This window comes from Lynx rufus, unplaced genomic scaffold (assembly GCF_022079265.1).
Source record: "Lynx rufus isolate CCGP_SWC_20201006 ecotype Redwood Valley unplaced genomic scaffold, mLynRuf1.p SCAF_5, whole genome shotgun sequence".
Lineage (NCBI taxonomy): Eukaryota > Metazoa > Chordata > Mammalia > Carnivora > Felidae > Lynx > Lynx rufus.
The window spans coordinates 107,703,788-107,725,531 of NW_025814867.1; positions in this window are offsets into that span (position 1 = coordinate 107,703,788).

A 21,744-nucleotide genomic window follows, 5' to 3' on the forward strand; every position below is an offset into this window, starting at 1 on the left:
AAGCACATATGTGACCAGAGCTCAGGTCTTGTCATCAACTTCTGCCTGTTCTCCCAGTATTGGTTCCAGTCTGCTGCTTCTTCTATTGCCCTCATTGTACCCCACACAAACCTTGCTATTTAAATGTTTAGAATGCTCTCCTCTTCCTTACCCTTTATGCAGATTTTATTTGTTTATGAACCCCACTCAGGTCTTATCATGTCTATGATAGCACAGAAGTTATTTACACTGTCATATAATGGCTTTATGTATTTAAATCTTATTTTACCAACCAAGATATTAAGTCATAGGGACCTTCTTAAATATCTTTCTATCCTCTTTAATGATTTCATGGCTCTAAACATCTAGTAAGTCTCAATAAATATTTGCCAATTAAAAGAAATATTGGACTGATGGCCTAGAAATAGTAACTGAATGGATATAGAGGAAGAGGATCTTTCCCAAGGTGAACCACTTCATCTCACAGATTTCAGTCTAAGTTGGGAGTACATTCAAATATTTATGAAATAATACATAAAGTATTTTGCTAATCATTTAGAAAATCATTGCTTGAAGACTGACGTTGTTACAGACATTGGAGGATCAGTGTAGCTTCCAGAGAGGCTGAAAAGTTAGTAATGGAAACAGGAGTATATAGGACACCTCAGTGTTTCTGTATTTCAAAAGATATTGTCTTTAAGAATAGCACTAAAGGAGATGTATAAAGTGGAAAGTCTAGTGACATGCTCCTAAGATGAGTGACTGCCTATCTTTTGTAGCTTTGTATCCTTGCACTCGTTTATTGTTATAAGTCATGCTAGGAAGGGAGGCACTAGTTACTTTTCTTTACTTGGAAAGCTGAATCTTTTTGTGGTTTGCCCAGGGTCACAAACCACTGAAAGGACAGAAAATCAAAAGTGGTCTTTTGTGCCGTTGTCTGCAATAAATGACACTTCCATTTGTGCTTCATATGGAGGTAGGTTGGTAATATAAGGGTAAAAAGCATGTCTTTTGTAATTACATAATCCAATTGTCCACTTGATTAACAACATAAAAATTTTTGGCTTTTGAATTTTATTTTTTGAAATAAATGTGTTCTTAAAACTAAAGTCATTTTTGCTCAGCTTCTGGCTGAAGTGTATTTTTTATAATCCAAATTATGAAGTACTAAAAAATAAGAGGACGTAATGGAAATGCAGACAGACCTTTAACATAAATGGTACAGTTCTCAAGAACATGTCCCTAGCTTAAAACAGAGTAACCAAAGATTCCTTTTATGAATATATTAATAATCAGTATTTCACAATTTATATGTGTGAATACTAAACTGGAAAGATATAGCTAGAATAAAATGATTGAAAAACCAGGTGAACTTGGATTGTAATATGTAGGGCAAATAACTAGTATAATATTTTAGGTTGTTGATTTATTTTTATTGTAATTATTATTCCTAGTCTCATCCTAAAGTAAAAAACATATACCACATTTATTCTTTTATTACTTGTATTTGAATCACCTGTAACCAATGACAGATTGGAAGGATTTCAATTGCCTAAGGAGAAAGTCTTTTTCAAAATGCTATTGAGAAATAAGTGTGTAATTAAAAACAATGATAGATACAAGTGTTTTGTGTTTCATAGAACTTTATCCTTGAAATTCTGTTTTCTTTGGACTCAGTATATAAAGTGCAGAATTAAAATATAATGAATGAGATAAGAAAATAATCATTTCTTGAAGGACTACATTTTTTCATATGTATATTTGCCTGTAGATTTGATGTTTAATCAGAGAAAATCATGAGGATTTTAGCAAATGGTGATTAAATGATATTAAAATGAAAACATCAGTAATGAAGGTTTATGGAAGATCAGACTTTATTAGCAATTATTTCAATTTGATCTCTGATGTGACAGAATGATTACATGAAGCTTGTTTCATAGAATTTCCATTTCACATGATTTACTCATGATCTAATTTGTGGCCCCGTTAGTCAATTTTTCAAATGTTGTAAGATAAGGCACTCCAGGAGACATGAGTATCCAGAAGGTATTCAGCAGCATTTGGGAACCATGGAAAGTGAGGTCTACTCTAGGATGTTATATTTGATTATTAGCACAACATTGTTTACTGTGAGAGCAGTTAAAACAATATAAGAGAAATTAAGGATTATGACAATGTAATATTAAGTACCTGACATTAAGCTTTTGATTGTCCAGGCATGCATTTCAAAATATATCGATCTTGAAAAAACATATTACTTGCTATGACATAGCTACCAGCAAAACAAGTACATCAGGAATTAGGCCGCCCCCACCTAAGAAGTCCCTGTTTTGAAAGCCCTGAGTAACCAAGATTACTGACCTCTTGAGTAACCAGCAACTCCCTTTCTCCACTCTAATTCCTGCTCTTATGCTTTATTATTGTTATTATTATTATTATATTTGTTTATTCTGCAAAGGTTTTCTTTTTCTTCTTTTTTTTTGAGCATCGTTGACACACAGTGTTAAATTCGTTTTAGTTACACAACTTAGTGAATTGAGAAGTTTGTACATTATGCCATGCTTGCCACAAGTGTACCTACCATCTGTCTCATTACATCACTATTACAACATTGCTCACTATGTTCTTTTGCTGGGTTTTATTCCTGTGACTTGTTCATTCCATAACTAGAAGCCTCTATCACTTTATCCCCTTCACCCATTTTGCCCAACTTCTCACCCATCTTCCTTCTGGCAATCATCAGTTTGTTCTCTGCATTTATGTGTCTAATTCTGCTTTTTGTTTGTTTATTCATTTGTTTCTCCTTCTCCTTCTCCCTCTCCACCTTCCCCTTCAGGCTCCTTCTTTTCTTCTCCTTCTTATTCCTCCTCCTCCTCCTCCTTCTCTTCTTCTTCTTCTCCTCCTCTTCTTCTTCTTCTTCTTCAATTCCATTGGTATTTGTGTTTCTCAGTCTAACTTATTTCACTTAGCATAATACCCTCTAGGTGCATCCATGTTGTCTCAAATGGCACAATCTCATCCTTTTATTGGCTGCATAGTATGCATAGTATGTATATATATATATATATATATATGTGTGTGTGTGTGTGTATATACACATATATATGTATATGTGTATATATATATATATACACACACATATATATACACATATATATGTATATGTGTATATATATATATACACATATATATATATATACACACACACAGACATATACACACACACACATAGAGAAAGATATATATATATATATATATATACACACACACACACACACGCACACACACATAGAGAGAGAGCGAGAGAGAGCACGCATAGATAGAATAATATATATATTCTATCTATAGAATAATATATATATTCTATCTATGCGCGCACTCTCTCTCTATCTCTATCTGTATCTATCTATCTATCTATATACACACACACACACACATACTGGATAGTATTTATATTTTATTATATTATATTATGCCATATTTTCCTTATCTGTTCATCTATTGATGGATATTTAGGTTGTTTCTATATCTTGGTTACTGGAAATAATGCTGCAATAAACATAGGAGTGCATATATCTTTTCAAATTAGCATTTTTGTTTTCTTTGGGTTAATACCCAATTGGGGAATTATTGGATCATATGATATTTCTATTTTCACTTATTAAGGAATCTCCACATTGTTTTCCACAGTGGCTGTACCAATTTACATTCCTGTAGTATTGTACAAACTTTCCTTTTTCTCCACATCCTCACCAATACTAATTATTTCTTGTTGTTTCAATTTTAGCCATTTTAACATGTGTAAGGTGACATCTCATTGTGGTTTGATTTGTATTTCCCTGATGATTAGTGATGTTGAACATCTTTTCGTGTGTCTGTTGGCAATCTAAAACCAAACACAAAAATAAGTTCAAAATGGATTAAAAACCTAAATGTGAGACCTGAATGCATAAATATCTTAGAAGAGAACAAAGGCAGTAATTTCTCTAACATTGGCCTTAGCAGAAGTTTTCTAGACTTGTCTCCTGAAGCAAGAGCAAATAAACGTCATAAAAATAAGCAAATAAACTTCATAAAAATAATAAAGCTTTTTCATGGCAAAGAAAAAGACAACCTACTGAATTTGCAAAGGATATATGATATAAGGGGTTAATATCCAAAGTATATAAGGAACTTATACAACTCATAGCACAAAAAAACAAATAATCTGATTAAAAATGAGCAGAAGAAGAAAAAAAAGGCAGAAGATCCACTCTTATGCTATAAATTAGACAATAAAGAGTGAACCCAGAACCCTAGACGGTCCACCCTTGAATCCTAATAGAGAAAGAGCCCAAGGTCTGAGGGAAATGTCTGTGGTGGTTTGCTAAGAGTAATACTGGCCAGGCAAGTGCCTTGGGCATTTCCAGCCTTAGATATTACTACCAGTAGACTGGGACTTACACACAGGTAGGTAGTAATTAGGTAAATGCAATCATTGTGTGCTAGTGCTTCCAAGATTTGAAGTGAAATTCAAGAAAAAGTAGCTAGAGGAACAATGATGTCAAGGCAAATGTTGTGATCACTTACATTATCATTTTCATTTCACTGGGGTGTAGGTGTTGCCCTAAATATCTTTTTAAAGGTCAAGAGGAAAGTAACAATGTCAGATGCAAGTTAGGGTCACCCTATCCCCTGAAATCTAGAGAATTTAAACTCAAATCCAACATCATACACCGTGGAAAATGCAAGTTAAATTCTCAGATTTACGTTCTCCTGTCACCTCTGGCTCCGAGTGTCTGCTTTGATTGTTTAAGTTTATGGAGATCTCATTATCTTGCAGCTGCTGCTTGTATCCTAGGACCTTCTATTTTTTACACAAATTAGAGTTTGCTTATGGTTTTTGTGCATGTAGGACACTGTCAGTTTTGAAACTTACAGCAATACAAATAACTTCAAATGGAATTTTTCATATCCTAGCTTTTAGAAGACAAAATTTGGTCTCTAGTCTTTTCATATTTCTCCACTGACTGCCCCTCTACTTTTTCTTTTCTTCAATATTACCATATGAAAAACAAACAAAAAAACAAAACAAAAAGAAAATAAATAAATCCAACAATTTTTATTTATCTATTTAAACAGAAAGTAACTGAGCCCTCTTTTAGTTTTGGTATTTCCTGTGAGGTTCTAGTCTCTGTCCAACCTGCCTGCCTTTTCATACACAAAAACTTTTGTTTTATAAAAAAAAAAAGATATTGCTTTTTTAGAAGAATCTCATAGCAGGGGAAATATCAACTATCAAATGAGTAGAGTGATTCTTTAACACTAATTTTAGCTCATCCTTGCTATTCTCTCTCTTGGATTTTCAAGTGTCAGGTGTCACAACTAGAGACACCTCAGTTAAGCAAGTAATCCCTAACTCCCTGTCCTCCAAGCAATTTTTGTTAGGTGACATTATTATTATTAATTATTATTATTATTATTATTATCTACACATTATGTTCCCTGAGTAGACTGAAAACTACTTGAGGTCAGAAATCCAGCAATATTCATTTGTCAGCATAAAGAGCACCATAGGATTAACAGGTCAATATGGAATGGATATTCCAAATATCATGAATCAGTAGGGAAGGCAGGAGTTGTATGGTGGCCCCATAACTGCCCTCTCTTTAGAATACAAACTAACTATCTTTCTCTTCCTGTGCATGACATGTCATGTATTACAGGAAGTAAACACCCACGTTGTCTCCTGAATCTGAGGAATTTACAACTTCCATGAATCAGCAGTTGTACTTCTATCACTGGCTCTAATATTCCATTAGAGCTCTAAGCAGTCTTTTTCACTCTTCACCTGTTTTATCCCCTAATCTGTGATTGGTTTTTACGAAATAGATTGAAATATATTGTTGTAATACCCACAGAAGGATTTTGGAGAAACAAGACAGCACAATTATAAGCATGTAAATAATGTGAATTCAGCTCCATACACTTGGAAAAGAGAAAGAGAAACAGAATAATATATACAGTGTCATTGATTCTATGTGACTCTTCATTTGATGAATTTATGCCCCCCTCCCCCCCACCCCGTGTAATCTCTGGGATCTCTGGTTCTATTTTATCAGTTGTGATAGTTGCCTTTCACTTTCTTAATATCAGCATTTCTTCACATTAAGGGTAATTATGGTGTTAATCCAGTGTTTATAAAAAGTTCGTTCTTCCAGGACATGTAACCCATGAATCACAGGGTACAGTGTGGCACATGTAGAGAAACCATCTGTGCAGTTGGGTGTTTATTATAATAGTTGTAAAACGTTGATATTTATTATGCATGAAATGTTGAATAATTTGAAATGGATTTTAGATAAATACCTAAATATAAGACAACTATCACATGGCATTGCTAAATAAAGTAATAGTGATTAGACAGACCAGTAAGAGGAAAAAAAAAAAAAAAGAAAACTGTCTGTGTTGGTATCAAACATGGTTTCCTGAGAGATTTTCAAGTATGATTCCAACTAAGCACAGTATGTGCTCTGTATACTGAATTTCCAGCAGAATCTGTAGGGTAAATATATTCTTCAGTGTAACACTTAAATTCCTCAATCCTTTTAAAGACAGTCATTTTGAAGCTCTATGATAAAAAATTTCTCCATGAGATATATATATATATATATATATATATGTACACACACACACACACACACACACACATACTGTGTGTGTGTGTGTGTGTGTGTGTGTCCACACATGGGTGGAGATGGATTTAGTAACTATTTAAAATTTTAAAACAAAAACCCTTGTAAGTCAAAATCCTACACATTTAAAACAAGATATTTAGAGCATTTAGAGCAAGAGTATCTTTGTGTGTGTGTGTGTGTGTGTGTGTGTGTGTGTGTTTTAATGGTGACTTGATACCCATACCTATGAAACACTAATTTAGGTAATGCTTCCATTTTTGGTGCAAGAAGGGGTGAAGGGGTAGTGATTACTGAGTTTGAATAAAATACTCTCTTAAAGGAAAACAAGGAAAACAAAGCTGATTAGAGTGGAATAGGCCTGAAACCTATAACGCTGTTTATGATGAGAAAGGACCCAGCCACAACCACATTACTGTACTCTAGCTCGCTGTAATGTAATTATGGGGAGAGTGGTGTTTTAAGGGAGTTAGGCAAATTTTTAGAGTGCCTTAGCACATATCCACTGTCTTATAATTAAAAAAAAACACACAATGTGGTTTAAAAGGAAGATAAGGGTGATATACAACCAGAGTTTGAATTTGCCTGGAGGTTACGGAAAGGAAGAAAGGGTTCATCCTCCTTTATTTATATCACCACTGTTTATATTCTGTCTCAGACATGATGTTAGTTTAATTTTGATATATTGTTAAATCTTAACATTGACATTGAAAACTGAATCTATCCTATTTCCCATAACTTATCATTATTTCTGGATGTCACCCTTTTCCCTTCTCACTGCTGCTGCTATGATTCTTCTCTATTTGCCCAAGCTGAAAACTAAAACCCTTTACCCTCCTAAGCCCATCCTCTTCCACATCTAATTTATCAGTAGGTCTAAAAATTCTATGTCCATTTTAAATTTGACCTGCCTTTCTATGGCCTAAATAACTGCCCAATCTCAAGTTCCTAGGTACTATTTACCAACCTATCTGTACCCATCCTGTGCACAGACTTTCCTCAGGTTTCCTTCCAATTTATTAGTCAACTTTTCCTTAATGTATCATTCTCAGTATTTTTTGTAATGTTCTGCTTTTCAAAACCTGTAACAATTCTTGCTTTATGTCAAATTTGTTTTCAAGACCCTTTCAGTAAGTTAACCATCCTAATTTTTCATTAGGAAGTGTGGAGTATCTCACCTGTCACAGGTCAGTTTCCTCACCTGCAATGTAACATGTGCATCCACTATATTTACCTTTAGGTAAATTAAGTTGAAGTAAAGTTCATGGAATACACCTCTCAAATTGTTATTATTTCAAGAAAGAGTGAAGAAGAGAGTGTTTACTATAATCATGGTCCTCACAGTTCTTTAAAGAATTTAATCAATATTAGTTTTTATTTTCCTAAGCTGAAACATATAACTTATTAAAACTTAATGTTACTTAAAAAAATTTTTTTTATTTAACGTTTATTCATTTTTGAGAGACAGAGAGAGAGCATGAGTGGGGAAAGGGCAGAGATGGAGACGCAGAATCTGAAACAGGCTCCAGGCTCTGAGTTAGCACACTGCCCAATGTGGGGCTCAAACTCACAAACTGCGAGATCCTGACCTGAGCCCAGTCAGACGCTCAACCGACTAAGCCACCCAGGGGCCCCAAAACTTAATGTTACTTTCAACGTGTTACAATACTGATATTTTAGAATTTTCAAACTATTATCATTTATTCAACAAATATATATTGATCACCTATTATATGTCAGGTGTTTTACCAGTCATTTTTCTAAACATAAATAATGCATATAGATAAGCTTACATTTTAGAAGAAGAAAAAGTAGATAAGTAAGTGAGATCATTTCAATAGAAATAAGTTCTGAGAGAATTTAAGAAACACAACATATGAACATTGGGGAAGAGAAGGAAAAATAAGATAAAAATAGAGAAGGAGAAAACCTGTAAGAGATTCTTAAATACACGGAACAAACTGAAGGTTGCTGGAGTGAAGGCGGATGGGGGATGGGCTAAATGGATGATGGGCATTAAGGAGGGCACTTGTTGAGATGAGCACTGGGTGTTATATGTAAGTGATGAATCACTGGGTTCTACTTCTGAAACCCACACTACACTGTATGTTAACTAAGTTGAATTTAGATAAATAAACATAGATTTAAAAAAGAAAGAAGTTCTAGGGGTGCCTGGGTGGCTCAGTCAGTTGAGCCTTCGACTTTGGCTCAGGTCATGATCTCTTAGTTTGTGAGTTCGGGCCATGTCGGGCTCTGTGTTGACAGCTCAGAGCCTGGAGCCTGCTTCGGATTCTATGTCTCCCTCTCTCTCTCTGCCCCTCCCCTGATCATGCTCTGTCTCTGTCTTTCAAAAATAAATAAATGTTTAAAAAAAAAGAAAGAAAGAAGTGCTAAGAGAGAGTAAAAGAAATAGGTATGGCAAAGAGCTGTAATGTTGGAGGAAATACGTAGGTATCTTCAACAGAGTAGTCTGTTAATCACCCCTAAAGAGAAGAGACTGAGCTAGAATCTGATGTGCAAAAGAAGCCAGTCTTAAGGAGATCTGAAGTTCATACCAGACACAGACAACAAACATGTTGTGTTTGCAACAAGGCCCTTCTTCTCTGTTTCTGAACATGATATAGAGATGAAAAGGAATTCTAGGGCAGAGTCGTGAGACATGTCAACATTCAGAATTTGATTGTATGCAAAGAGGAAACAATGGGGAAGAGAAGGAGAACTAGTGAGACAGGAAGAAAATCAGAGTAGTATGTAGTTATGAAAAGCACAATCCAAAAATACCTCAAGAAAACAGAGAGTGACATCCATAGTGATGCTGTCTGCTGCTTAGAGGTGGGATCAGGTACAAATTGAAAATGAGCATTGGATATTACAATGTGAATGTCACTGATGACTGACAAAGAACAGTTTCTTTGAATCAGAGAAGGTAAAGTGGGAAGGAAGATTAGAGGCTCTGTGAGATATTGACTGTACACAACTTGATTTTTGTTCAGGATATTTTGCTAGTAATTACGGAGATGAAAGAATTTTCAAAGTAAGTTATGTGGTCAAGAGAGATCTAAACATAAAATAGACTGTATGCTGATGGGAATGACTCTGAAGATAGGGAAACATTGCTGATATAGAACATAAACAATATAATTGCCTAACCAAACTACTGAGTATCCTAGAGGAGATGAAATTCGGAAATCAAGCAAATTGAAACTTGGAACAGAGAATAGGAACAAAGGAATAATTATTTAGTACAGATGTAAGTTGTTAGCTCATTTAATTGGGAGAAGATAAGGATTTTCCTTAATTTCTTTATATATATAGTGAAATATGAGGCAAAATCATGAGATGAAGAATGCATCAGGGATTGAGTAATGATTTGGTAAGGAACAGGTGGTACGAAATCGCCTTCTCAGAGACTGGAAAGGAAAGCTCACCAGGCAAATATATATGTGGGCTGCTGGCAGTGTTGAGTGCTCATAAGAGATTCATGATTATGAATTTCAAGTGAGACTAGCCAGCATTGTTGTATCATTTTTCATTAGAAATATTGACCTACAAGTGGGGATGTGCAGAGTTGAGATTTAAGGCATAGATAACAGAAGAGAGTTGTTTCTCTTGAAATATGGTGTCCTGATGAATATAAAATACTCCCAATTCCAGAATCACACATTTGATGTATTTTACATTTCAGATCCAGTGATCTTCCTCATATAGTTGCACTTTTAACTCCAACAGACATCATTAAAAAATAATCTGGTAAATTCTGCATGTAATTATTTAGGTCAGTCATTCAAAACATTTATGCACCAAGACACAATTTAAAGAAGCAACAAAATCTTCTAAAAGACACCAGAATTTAAAAGACTTCATTTAGCATGAATTATTTTATTTCTAAGTTTTATTAATTTAGTTTAATTTTAAATGTATACAGAACATATTTTAATCATGTATCATTGATTCCACAGTGGACTTCATAATATTGGAGCCTGTTGAAATAACTTCATCTTTCATCATAATGAATTTCATTATATATATTATAAAATACAGATCCTAAGATAAATCAACAATATTTTTAAAATAAGGATGATACAAGAGAGCAATTTTTAAAATTGACTTTAGCAATACAACTTTTAAATAAATAGCTATAGAAGAAACAAATTATTTTTAGCCCACAATTTTAAACTTGCAATAAAAAAAAATCCCAACTAAGATTTTATAGTATTTGAACCTGAAAAAATTTATAGATAAAAGATATGCTTCAATAAATTATAACCCTGCTGATGTTACAGTGTATCTTGTTTCCAAAACTATATTTTGAATGAGTTTGAAGTATAGTTTCTAAGTGCACAAACAAATTGTTTGCACTGTTTGCTAATTTTCCCCTTGTGTTGTGGAGGAAGAGTAGCTTAGATAATTGATTTTGAAAGCCAGAAGAGTTTGCCTGCTGGTCTCCAACAAAGAATTCAACTAAACAAACCTAAACAGTGTGATTTGCTGAAGATGGATTTTTATTTATCCCCTATATTTATCTTTTATTTATTGATCTAATCTATGTAAATCAAATCTTTACCTAAGGGCTACAGAGCTCAGGCACGTGATGGAAATTCAACATTCAACCTGAAGTCAATTCTCAATTACTCAGTGGCTGGTTCTCCAGTCCCGTGTAAGGATAATTCATGCCTCTGGCTGCTCCTCCTCTCTGTGCTTGAAATTCGGCTGCTTTGCTTTACTGTGACTTTTCTCCCTTAGAGGATCAACAGTGATGGAAAGACAAGTGTATCACTCTGGCAACCTCACCTTCAAATTTTATATTTCCAGCTTTTAGCCAAATCAATATTTTGATTCACAGTTTTACCTTTGATGTCACATGCTTTCTCTGTCTCAATTACTTCCCAATTTATAGCCTCATGCAAATCAGCCACATGCCTTGATACAAGAACTAGACTGCTATGTCTATAACTCCTCTGCTTGCCCTAGCATGGGTATTATCAACCATTAACAATTCCTTTCTTCTAGAATCTGCCACTTTTAGTAAATATTTTAGGACTGTTCTTTATGAGCTCATAAAGGTGTTTTCCTAGCACATTCACCAATTAGTTGGTGAATGATATATACCACTAGAAAAATTAAAAATTAAAATTCTTATACCATCCCAATCTACTGTTATTAGCAAACATCTATTTATTGGGCTTTTTGAAATACATAGAATGGTAATATTTCATAACTGATATTAAATATGTAATTCCCTGCCTTGAAAGAGATATGCTGTTGTTTTCCTTTAAGAACTTGAAGTTTTAAAAGGAATCTTGAAATCTAATTGATTATCAAGCTCTAGAAGAATGAAAAGACCTATAGGAAAATCTATCAATCATGCTCTTCTCAATCATTTTCATCATCTTAACTCTACCCTACTATTTTCTTCAGTCTAGAATCATCCTTTCATTTGGCCTCATTTTGCTTCTATCAGGCAAACTCTACTATACTTCTATTAAGCTTCAAAATGCACATTGTGTATGATGACTTACTCTACCATTTCAACAGATAAAAAATTCAGATCCATAAATTGTTTATATTATGGGAGACAGGCCAAATAATTTTTATTTCATTTCAGGAAGGACTTGACTTAAGTGAGGTATTTTTTCCTGACCTTGTAATTTCTTGGTCACTGATAGTCATGATGTCAAAACAAACACATCAAGCTTCCTTTCAGACAAATCTATTACCACATACATTTTATATATTTCATATTTTCAATGCCATGACTACTTTATTGTTTGTGGAGTTTTTTTCAGCTTATTTATTTTGAGAGAAAGAGAGAAAGAGCAGGGGAGGGCCAGAGAGAGAAGGAGAGAGAGAATCCCAACCAGGCTGTGCACAGTCAGCATGGAGACTGATGTGGGACTCAAACTCACAAAGCATGAGATTATGACCTGAGCTGAAATCAAGAGTTAGACGTTTAACCAAGGGAGCCACCCAGGCACCCCTTGTTTGTGATTTTTCAAATGAATCTATGGGCTTGGTATTATGTGTCCAACCCAATGAGAAGATAACTTTCTAATGAAAGAAAAAAAATCATTTCAGACTCATTTCTTCCACTGCAATGAGGCAGAATGCATGTTTCCCTCATGCTTTATAAAGATGCTTATTATTCTTAGTTCAATTATTTAACTCCCACCCTTATCCAGAGGAGAAAACATAATGATTACTCCTTATAAGTATGTTTTATATTGGATCTCTTATTTATGTAGACTCTCTACATAATCTGTGTACTATTAATTGTGGCTATTTCTAAACAAATATGATCATTTTTGTTCTTGTTGTTGTGTGCTTAGTCCTGTTACTTAAGGGCACAGCATGAAAGGTAATTGAAGAACAGGCACGAGTGAGGGGAAATATAGATGTGTTTAGAATTAAGAGAAAAATCTCAGAAGAAAGCGCTTGGTGGAACAAAGTGCCTACTTAGACAAACTGAAGAAGCTTTATCCACATGCATTAATACTTAAACTATTTTTACTCTTTGATCAATTCTATAACTTCCGTATTTAAAAAAAAAACTGTGTTGACTATCATTTAATTTGTCTATATGGAGAAAAAGTCAAATTGATCCATTAAACAAAGCATCATGTTGAGTTGTTCAGAGCAATATGGGAACTATACACATCTAAGGAATACAATAAAAAATGCATAGTAACATGAATAATAGAGTTAAATGTAAAAGTTGCTGTCACATTTTATCTATGGATTTAGAGTGAGGGAAATGAATTAATTTCAAAGATCAGTTTAATGTCATCTATAGAAAGGATTGGTTTTATTTGAATTTTTACATCTTATTCATCTTGTAAAAAATGTATACAATTTTTGTTATAACATTGTATGGAAGGACTGGGAAAAAGTAGGTTTCAGAGGGGCACCAGGGTGGCTCAGTTGCTTGAGCATCTGACTCTTGATTTGGGCTCAGGTCATGATCTCATACTTCATGAGATCAAGCCCTGAATCAGGCTCTGAACTTGGAATTCTCTGCCTCTCTCTCTCCCCCTCTCCTGCTCATGCTGTCTCTTTCTCTCTCTCTGAAAATAAATAAATAAACATTAAAAAAAACAGTACATTTCAGATTCTACAAGACTCTGACGTAAATTAGGTTGGGTTAATTCTGTTTGGTCTTTGTAGAAGGTTTGTAGGATTACTTGGAAATCTGATTAGGAATTTCTAATTCTAATTAGGAAATTCCAATTCTAATTTAGGATTCATTCAAAACCTAAATTGAAAACCCTTATAAATTGTACTTACTAAGCTTTAGTTGACATGCTGCAGTACACATTTTTTTACTCCAAAAATGAAATATATGGCAACAATTATAGCCAAAATCTTTTAGTCAAACTCTTAATAAGATGGAAGAGGGCTCAGAATAGCACTTCTTTTGAGATCAAATTTGCTGAGTACTGTACCATCTTTGTATACCATTAGAGCATTCTTTAGGTTTTGGAATTGTCTGCCAAATGCTCCTGATTCTCTAAGGATTCAGCTTTATTTTTAACAATGTTCCCAAACAGGGAGCCTAATATTTGTAACATTTTGATTAATTTCATCAGTTGAAATTAATTTGACTCCCAATTAATTGTGAACTAACTTTGCCAAGAGGCAATAACAAGCAAACAGTTTTGCTGTTTGGCTTACAGCAAAACTGGGGATTTCCCCATGAAGGAGGTAATGTAGATGGATAAGCTAGGGGGATAATGTGGACCAATCAGAGTTGCTGTAGCTCCCTTGGGCTAAGGCATTAATCCTGCTCAGGCCTTTATTTATTTATTTTTTAAGTGTTATTTTTTTTTTTACAGGAGGTTTTATTTATTTATTTATTTATTTATCTATCTATTTTTTTCTGTGCTAGTCCTAGGTGTTTCAAAGAAAAGAGAGAGACAAAGCACAAGTTGGGGAGGGGCAGATAGAGAGGGAGACACAGAATCCAAGAAAGAAAGAAAGAAAGAAAGAAAGAAAGAAAGAAAGAAAGAAAGAATATTTAAATTTTCTACTTCTGTGTTGTTTTTTTTTTACTACATTTGAGTAAGAATCAAGTAAGCATCTATTGAATGTTCAATATCGATTTAACATTGTGTAAAAGTTTAGGCATATAAAAACTTAAAAATATATATTATTTCTGGTCCTGAAGATGAGGGAAAAAAGATTAATTCAATGCCATTTTTGGTCCTGGTTAATGCAATTTGTTATGATGGTTTATGCTACGGTGTGGAATTATCTATGTTTGGCAGGTGTAATTTATTGATACTGGGAAGAATTGACAAAAAATGAATTTATTTTTCATTACCACTGAAAAATTTTTGGTTAGAGTCTTAAAATAATTACCCATAAATATCCATTGAATGAATTTTGCAGGGGTTATTACTGTAATGTTGTGCCCCTGAATCCCCTGGGAAGCTTTTGTTTATTTTCTGATTTTTATGGTTTTTTAAAAAAAACTTTTAATATTTATTTATTTTTAAGAGAGAGAGAGAGAGGGAGAGCAGAAGCACAAGTTGGGGAGGGGCATATAGAGAGGGAGACACAGAATCTGAAGCAAGCTCCAGGTTCCAAGCTGTCAGCACAGAGTCCGACTCAGGGCTAGAACCCACAACTGTGAGATCATGACCTGAACCAAAGTCAGTCACTTAACTGACTGAGCCACCCAGACACCCCTGTGTTTTTGTCTTTTAATTAAGAATCTGTGTTTTCCTGGGGCACCTGGGTGGCTCCGTGGGTTAAACGCCCACTTGGGCTCAGGTCATGATCTCACAGTCCATGAGTTCGAACCCTGCATCAGGCTCTGTGCTGACAGCTCAGAGCCAGGAGCCTGCTTCAGATTCTGTGTCTCCCTTTTTCTCTGCTCATTCCCCACTTGTTCTCTGTCTCTCTCTGTCTCTCAAAAATAAGTAAACATTAAAAAAAAAAAAAAAGAATCCGTGTTCTTCAAACAAATATGTTAAGGATATTGGTTTTGTTTTGTTTTCTAATACATCCTCCAATATCAATTTACTAATTTACTAAGTACTAATTTTCTAATGCTATCAATATATAATTAAAGTAATACTTTATGTATTTATACATATAAATTTAGGTATATATTTATATATAACTTATCTTTTTATTCACTTTATTTCACTTTATTTTCCCTCAGTTAAATAAATTTGAAAGACTAAACATTGTATTCATTGAAGGACCTGGGAAGTTCTCTAGTAAAAAGTTAATTTCAATTTTATTCAGTCCAGTATTTTCTGAATTGATATAACATAGAAATTTTTTATTGAAGCATTGCTGACAATATTTTTAGACACAGCATTTTAATAGTGAATAATGTAATAAGTTGTGTATCATGTAACAGTATCACATAGTTCATACTACAAAAATGGTAGAGAATATTCTGGAAAAGGATAGTATACATCTGGAGAATCAGGATAGAAAAAATATATATACCCACATGCATAACATCAGAAGAGTCAGTAAGATGAATGAATGCAAATGAGACATTAAAACACTGGTGAAGCAAGCTCCTTGTAATAATGAGGAGAAATTATCAGGAAAGAAGGCCAATTCAACTCAATTCATCAAATATATTGAACATCTTCTATGTAAAAATATTGTGCCACTTGCTGCCAGCATTCTAAAATGAGCTTCTAAAGACACAGTTCTCATCCTTCAGGAATGTTTACCTAGTGTGATAGAATAGTATAGAAGATGATACATAAATAAACAACATTTGGTACAATTAGTTCTAAAGAATACTTTGGGGATCCAAGCAATGAAAGAAAGTATATAATACAGAATGCATGGTTAATTTACAAAGGAAAATAATATTTAAATAAATAAAGTTGAACACTATGTTAGAGCAATTTCACAAACCTGTTGTATAGTATATAAGACTGGAATAAAAGACTTCCATTATTTTTTAAAAGGAATAAATCAAATAGAAGGAAGCCACGATTTAATATTACTGCCCATAATAACAGAGAAAACAAACAACAAACAAACAAACAAACAAAAAACAAAGTATAATCCTTGTCCAATGGTTCTTAATACTTGGCACCTAAATGTCTATTAAAAATTCAAACACAGGGGTGCCTGGGTGGCTCAGACAGGTAAGCATCCAACTTCGGCTCAGGTCATGATCTTGTGGTTTGTGGGTTCGAGCCCTGCATCAGGCTCTGGGCTGACTCTTTGGAACCAGGAGCCTGCTTTGGGTTCTGCATCTCCCTCCCTCTCTGCCCCTCCCCTGCTCATGCTCTGTCTCTCTTTATCTCTCAAAAATAAATAAACATAAGTAAAAAGGATGTGTTAAAAAATTCAAACATAAGATTCTCTCCTTTAGAGAATTTGATCCAGCAGGCCTAGGGTCAATCTGGAATTTTTAATAATTAATAAAAATGTTTTGATTTAGGTTATTCATGCACCAAACATAAAATGGCTTCCCAGAGGAATTCTACCAGACATTTAAAGCAGAGTTAATACCTTTTCTTCTCAAAATATTCCCCAAAAAATGGAATGGAAGGAAAGTTTCCAAACTCATTCTAGAAAACCAGCATTACCTTGATTCCAAAACCCAACAAAGACCCCACTAAAAAGGAGAATTACAGGCCAATATCCCTGATGAACATGGGTGCAAAAATTTACAACAAAATACTAGCAAAACAAATTCAACAGTACATTGAAAGAATTATTCACTATAACCAAGTAGGATTCATTCCTGGGCTGCAGGCCTGGTTCAATATTTGCAAATCAATCAACATGATACATAACATTAATAGAAGAAAGGATAAGAACCATATGATCCTGTCAATAGATACAGAAAAAGCATTTGACAAAATACAGCATCATTTCTTAATAAAAACTGTTAAGAAAGTTGGGATAGAAGGAACATACCTTAATTTCATAAAAGCTGTATATGAAAGGCCCACAGCTGGTATCCTCAATGGGGAAAAACTGAGAGCTTTCTCCTTAGATCAGGAACATGACAGGGATGTCCACTCTCACTACTATTGTTTAACATAGTGTTGGAAGTCCTAGCCTCTGCAATAGGACAACAAAACAAAATAAAAAGCATAGAAATTGGCAAAGAAGTTAAACTTTCACTCTTTGCAGATGACATGACAGTCTACATGGAAAATCTTAAAGACTCAACCAAAAAACTGCTAGAGCTGATACAGGAATTCAGCAAAGTCACAGGATATAAAATCAATGTACAGAAATCAGTTGCATTTCTATATACCAATAATGAAACAACAGAAAGAGATATCAGGGAATTGATCCCATTTACAATTGTATCAAAAACCACAAACTACCTAGGAATACATCTGACCAAAGAGGTAAAAGATCTGTACATTGAAAACTATAGAAAACTTATGAAAGAAATTGAAGAAGAAACCAAGAAATGGAAAAACATTCCATGCTCATGGATTGGAAGAACAAATATTGTTAAAATGTTGATACTACCCAAAGCAATCTGCACAATCCCAATCAAAATAGCACCAGCATTCTTCACAGAGCTAGAACAAACAATCCTAAAATTTGTATGGAACCGCAAAAGACCCCGAATAGCCAAACCAAAACTGGAGGCATCACAATTTTGACTTTAACCTGTATTACAAAGCTGTAATTATCAACACAGTATGGTACTGGCACAAAAACAGACACATAGATTAATGGAATAGAATAGAGAATCCAAAAATGGACTCACAAATATATGGCCAACTAATCTTTAACAAAGCAGGAAAGAATATCCAATGGAAAAAAAAGACAATCTTTTTAGCAAATGGTGCTGGGAGAAATGGCAAACAACAATGTAGAAGAATGAAACAGGACCATTTTTACACCATACACAAAATAAATTCAAAATGGATGAAAGGCCTGAATGTGAGAAAGAAAACCATCAAAATCCTACAGAAGAAAACAGGCAGCAACCTCTTTGACCTCAGCTGCAGCAATTTTTTACTTGACATGTCTCTGAAGACAAGGGAAATAAAAGCAAAAATGAACTATTGGGACCTCATCAAGATAAAAACTAAAAGGCAACTGATAGAGAAGATATTTGCAAATCACATATTTGATAAAGGGTTAGTATCAAAAATATGTAAAGAATTAACCAAACTCACATTCAAAAATCAAATAATCCAGTGAAGAAATGTTCAGAAGATAAGAATAGACACTTTTACAAAGAAGACATACAGACAGCTAACAGATACATGAAAAGATTCTCCACATCACTCATCATCAGGGAAATACAAATCAAAACCACAATGAGATGCCACCTCACACTGGTCAGACTGGCTAAAATTAACAACACAGGAAATAACAGATGTTGGCAAGGGTGTGAAGAAGGGGGAGTCCTCTTGCACAGTTGGTGGGAATGAAAACTGGTGCAGTCACTCTGGAAAACAGTGTAAGGTTCCTCAAAAAATTAAAAAAAGAATTACCCTATGACTCAGCAATTTCACTGCTAGGAATTTTTCCAAAGTAAATAGATAGATAGATAGATAGATAGAGATAGAGATATGCATGCAATGGAATACTAGTCAGCAATGAAAAATAATGAAATCTTGCCATTTGCAACAACGTGTATGGAATTGGGAGGGTATTATGCTAAGCAAATAAGTCAGTCAGAGAAAGACAGATAACACATGATTTCATTCATACATGGAGTATGAGAAATTTTACAGATGGTCATAGAGATAGTGAAGGAAAAATAAGATGAAAACAGAGAGGGAGGGAAACCATAAGAGTCTCTTAAATACAGAAAACAAACTAAGGATTGATGGGGTGGGAAAATGGGTTATGGACATTTAAGGAGGGCATTTGTTGGGATGAGTGCTTGGTGTTATATGTAAATGATGAATCACTGGATTCTATTCGTGAAGCCAAGACTACACTGTAACTTGAGAATAAATTAAAATAAATAAATAAACAAAATAAAAAGGCAAGTGGGTAAAAGTTAAAGATAAAAAAATAAAAATACAACAATACTCTAGGTTTTAGGAATGCAACTCACAAAATTCTTATGTTTAAAAAGCAAATTAAGAGTTCATTTCATTGATTAGTGATTTCAAAAGTTCAAGAGCTATACTAGTCAGTAAAAATACAATTCTGACAATACAAATTCCCTCTGAGTTAGAATCTAATGGAATCATTATGTCTACACATGAAACTAATTGATTATCTGATTTTAAAAGATCATGTATAAAAATGTTAATATGAATAAATGATATAAACTCATGAAAGTGACATCTATAAGAAGATAAAGGGAAAGGACAATAAGAGGAAAATGGTTTGAGAAAGAGATTCTAAGGAAAACAAAAAGGAAATATTTATTAGCTGGGGAAAATTGTGTAATAATAAAACTATCTCTTATGTGGAAAGTATAACTCCAACATAAATAAGAGTGAAATAAAGCCAAATATATTTGAAGAATTCATGAGACATCAGAGTTCTTTCTAAAGAGATTATGTTTTCCAACTCACACATGTGACATATAAGAATTGACAGAGCATGAGGACTATAAATGAAACGGAGAAACCATCATTCACAACCTTTGCAATCATGAACTGCTAACGAACCACATGACTGGCTTTTGCCAAATTCTCTACAATTAAAAAAAAAAGTTGTTTGAAAACTGCATAATACCTAGCATTAAATACTGTATTGCCAAACTGAAGTATTTATCCTTAAATTTTAGAGTATGAACACAAAGACAAAAAATTAAAAGCTGATAAAAAAAAGAAAACAGTTATCATTAGGAGCTAACATGGATTAACTATAAGAGTAATTCTGAAGCATATTTCAAAGAACACTAATATTCAGGAGAATACATATTCTCCTGAAAAGAATTCCTTTGTCAAAAAAGTTTGTAAAATTCAGCCTAGGCTATATTTTTCTTGCATATATATTATTTATATTAACATAAATAGAATGCCTGCAGTTTGTAAAAATCATCTTTTTAAAAAAAATCATTTTATAGCCTACAATGTCCTGAATATACTTAACCATAGAAACAGAACTTTGCTTCATTTTTCATTGGCTATTAGAACACATTGTATCAAAACTATAGAAGTACATTGTAGTAACTGCAAGGTATACCACACTAAACTCTGTTATTTTTTGTTTTTGTATCATAGAATTATTGATAGAGTAGATGAACTCACAAATAATGTTGTGTGTTGAATTTAAGAAAATTTCCCGATAAAAATCTTTTATAAGTTTCTTGATATGGCTAACAGAGGCACAATTTTATCAAGTCATATGTCACTCATGGCTTTGACACCAAAGGTTAATTAAGATTGACATCTACCTAGGTGAGCGATTTATTTTTAATGACATTTTACCAATCTCTGTTTTTACCCTCTTCCAGATTTTTTAAATGAATTGGAGAAAAATAAAGGAGGTAATCTTATCAAATTTTAGATTAATATATATGTTAGAAATAGCTATGATTTTGGAATAAAATCTAAAATAAATAGGGTAAAATAATGGATTTAATTCTAGAAATTAAAAGTTAAAGATGAGTCCTTGATGAACACTAATGAACACGTTAGGCATCTAAAAAATAAGCAAAATAGACAGACTGTAAATGGGTTTCAAAAGCTGGAAATGTGATTCATTCAAAGGTGATTTTACCAGGTTATGTTTTTCCCCTTTCCTCCTTAGTTCTCCCCAGCTGTAGGCTGCTATAGTAGAGCTACGTGGTAGAACAGTATTGCAAGTGAGAAAAATATAACAGTGTGAGTTTCCTGGGAATGCCATAACAAAGTACCACAAATGGGGTGGCTTAAAACAACTCAAGTTTGTCTCACAGCTTTGAAGGCTACAAGTCCAAAATCAAGGTGTTTCCCTGAAAGCTGCAGGGAAGAAGCTTTTTTTTCTTCTAGTTTCTGGTATTTGCAGGAAATCCTTCATGTTTTGTTTTGTTTCCTGGCTTGTAGATACATCACTCTGGTCTCTGCCTCCATCATCACATGCCCATCTCCTCCCTATGTGTCTCTGTCTTCAGAGACATGACATTCTCATCTTTTATGTGTCTCTGTGTCTTCTTCTCTTATAGAAATTAAAAAAAAAAAGATTC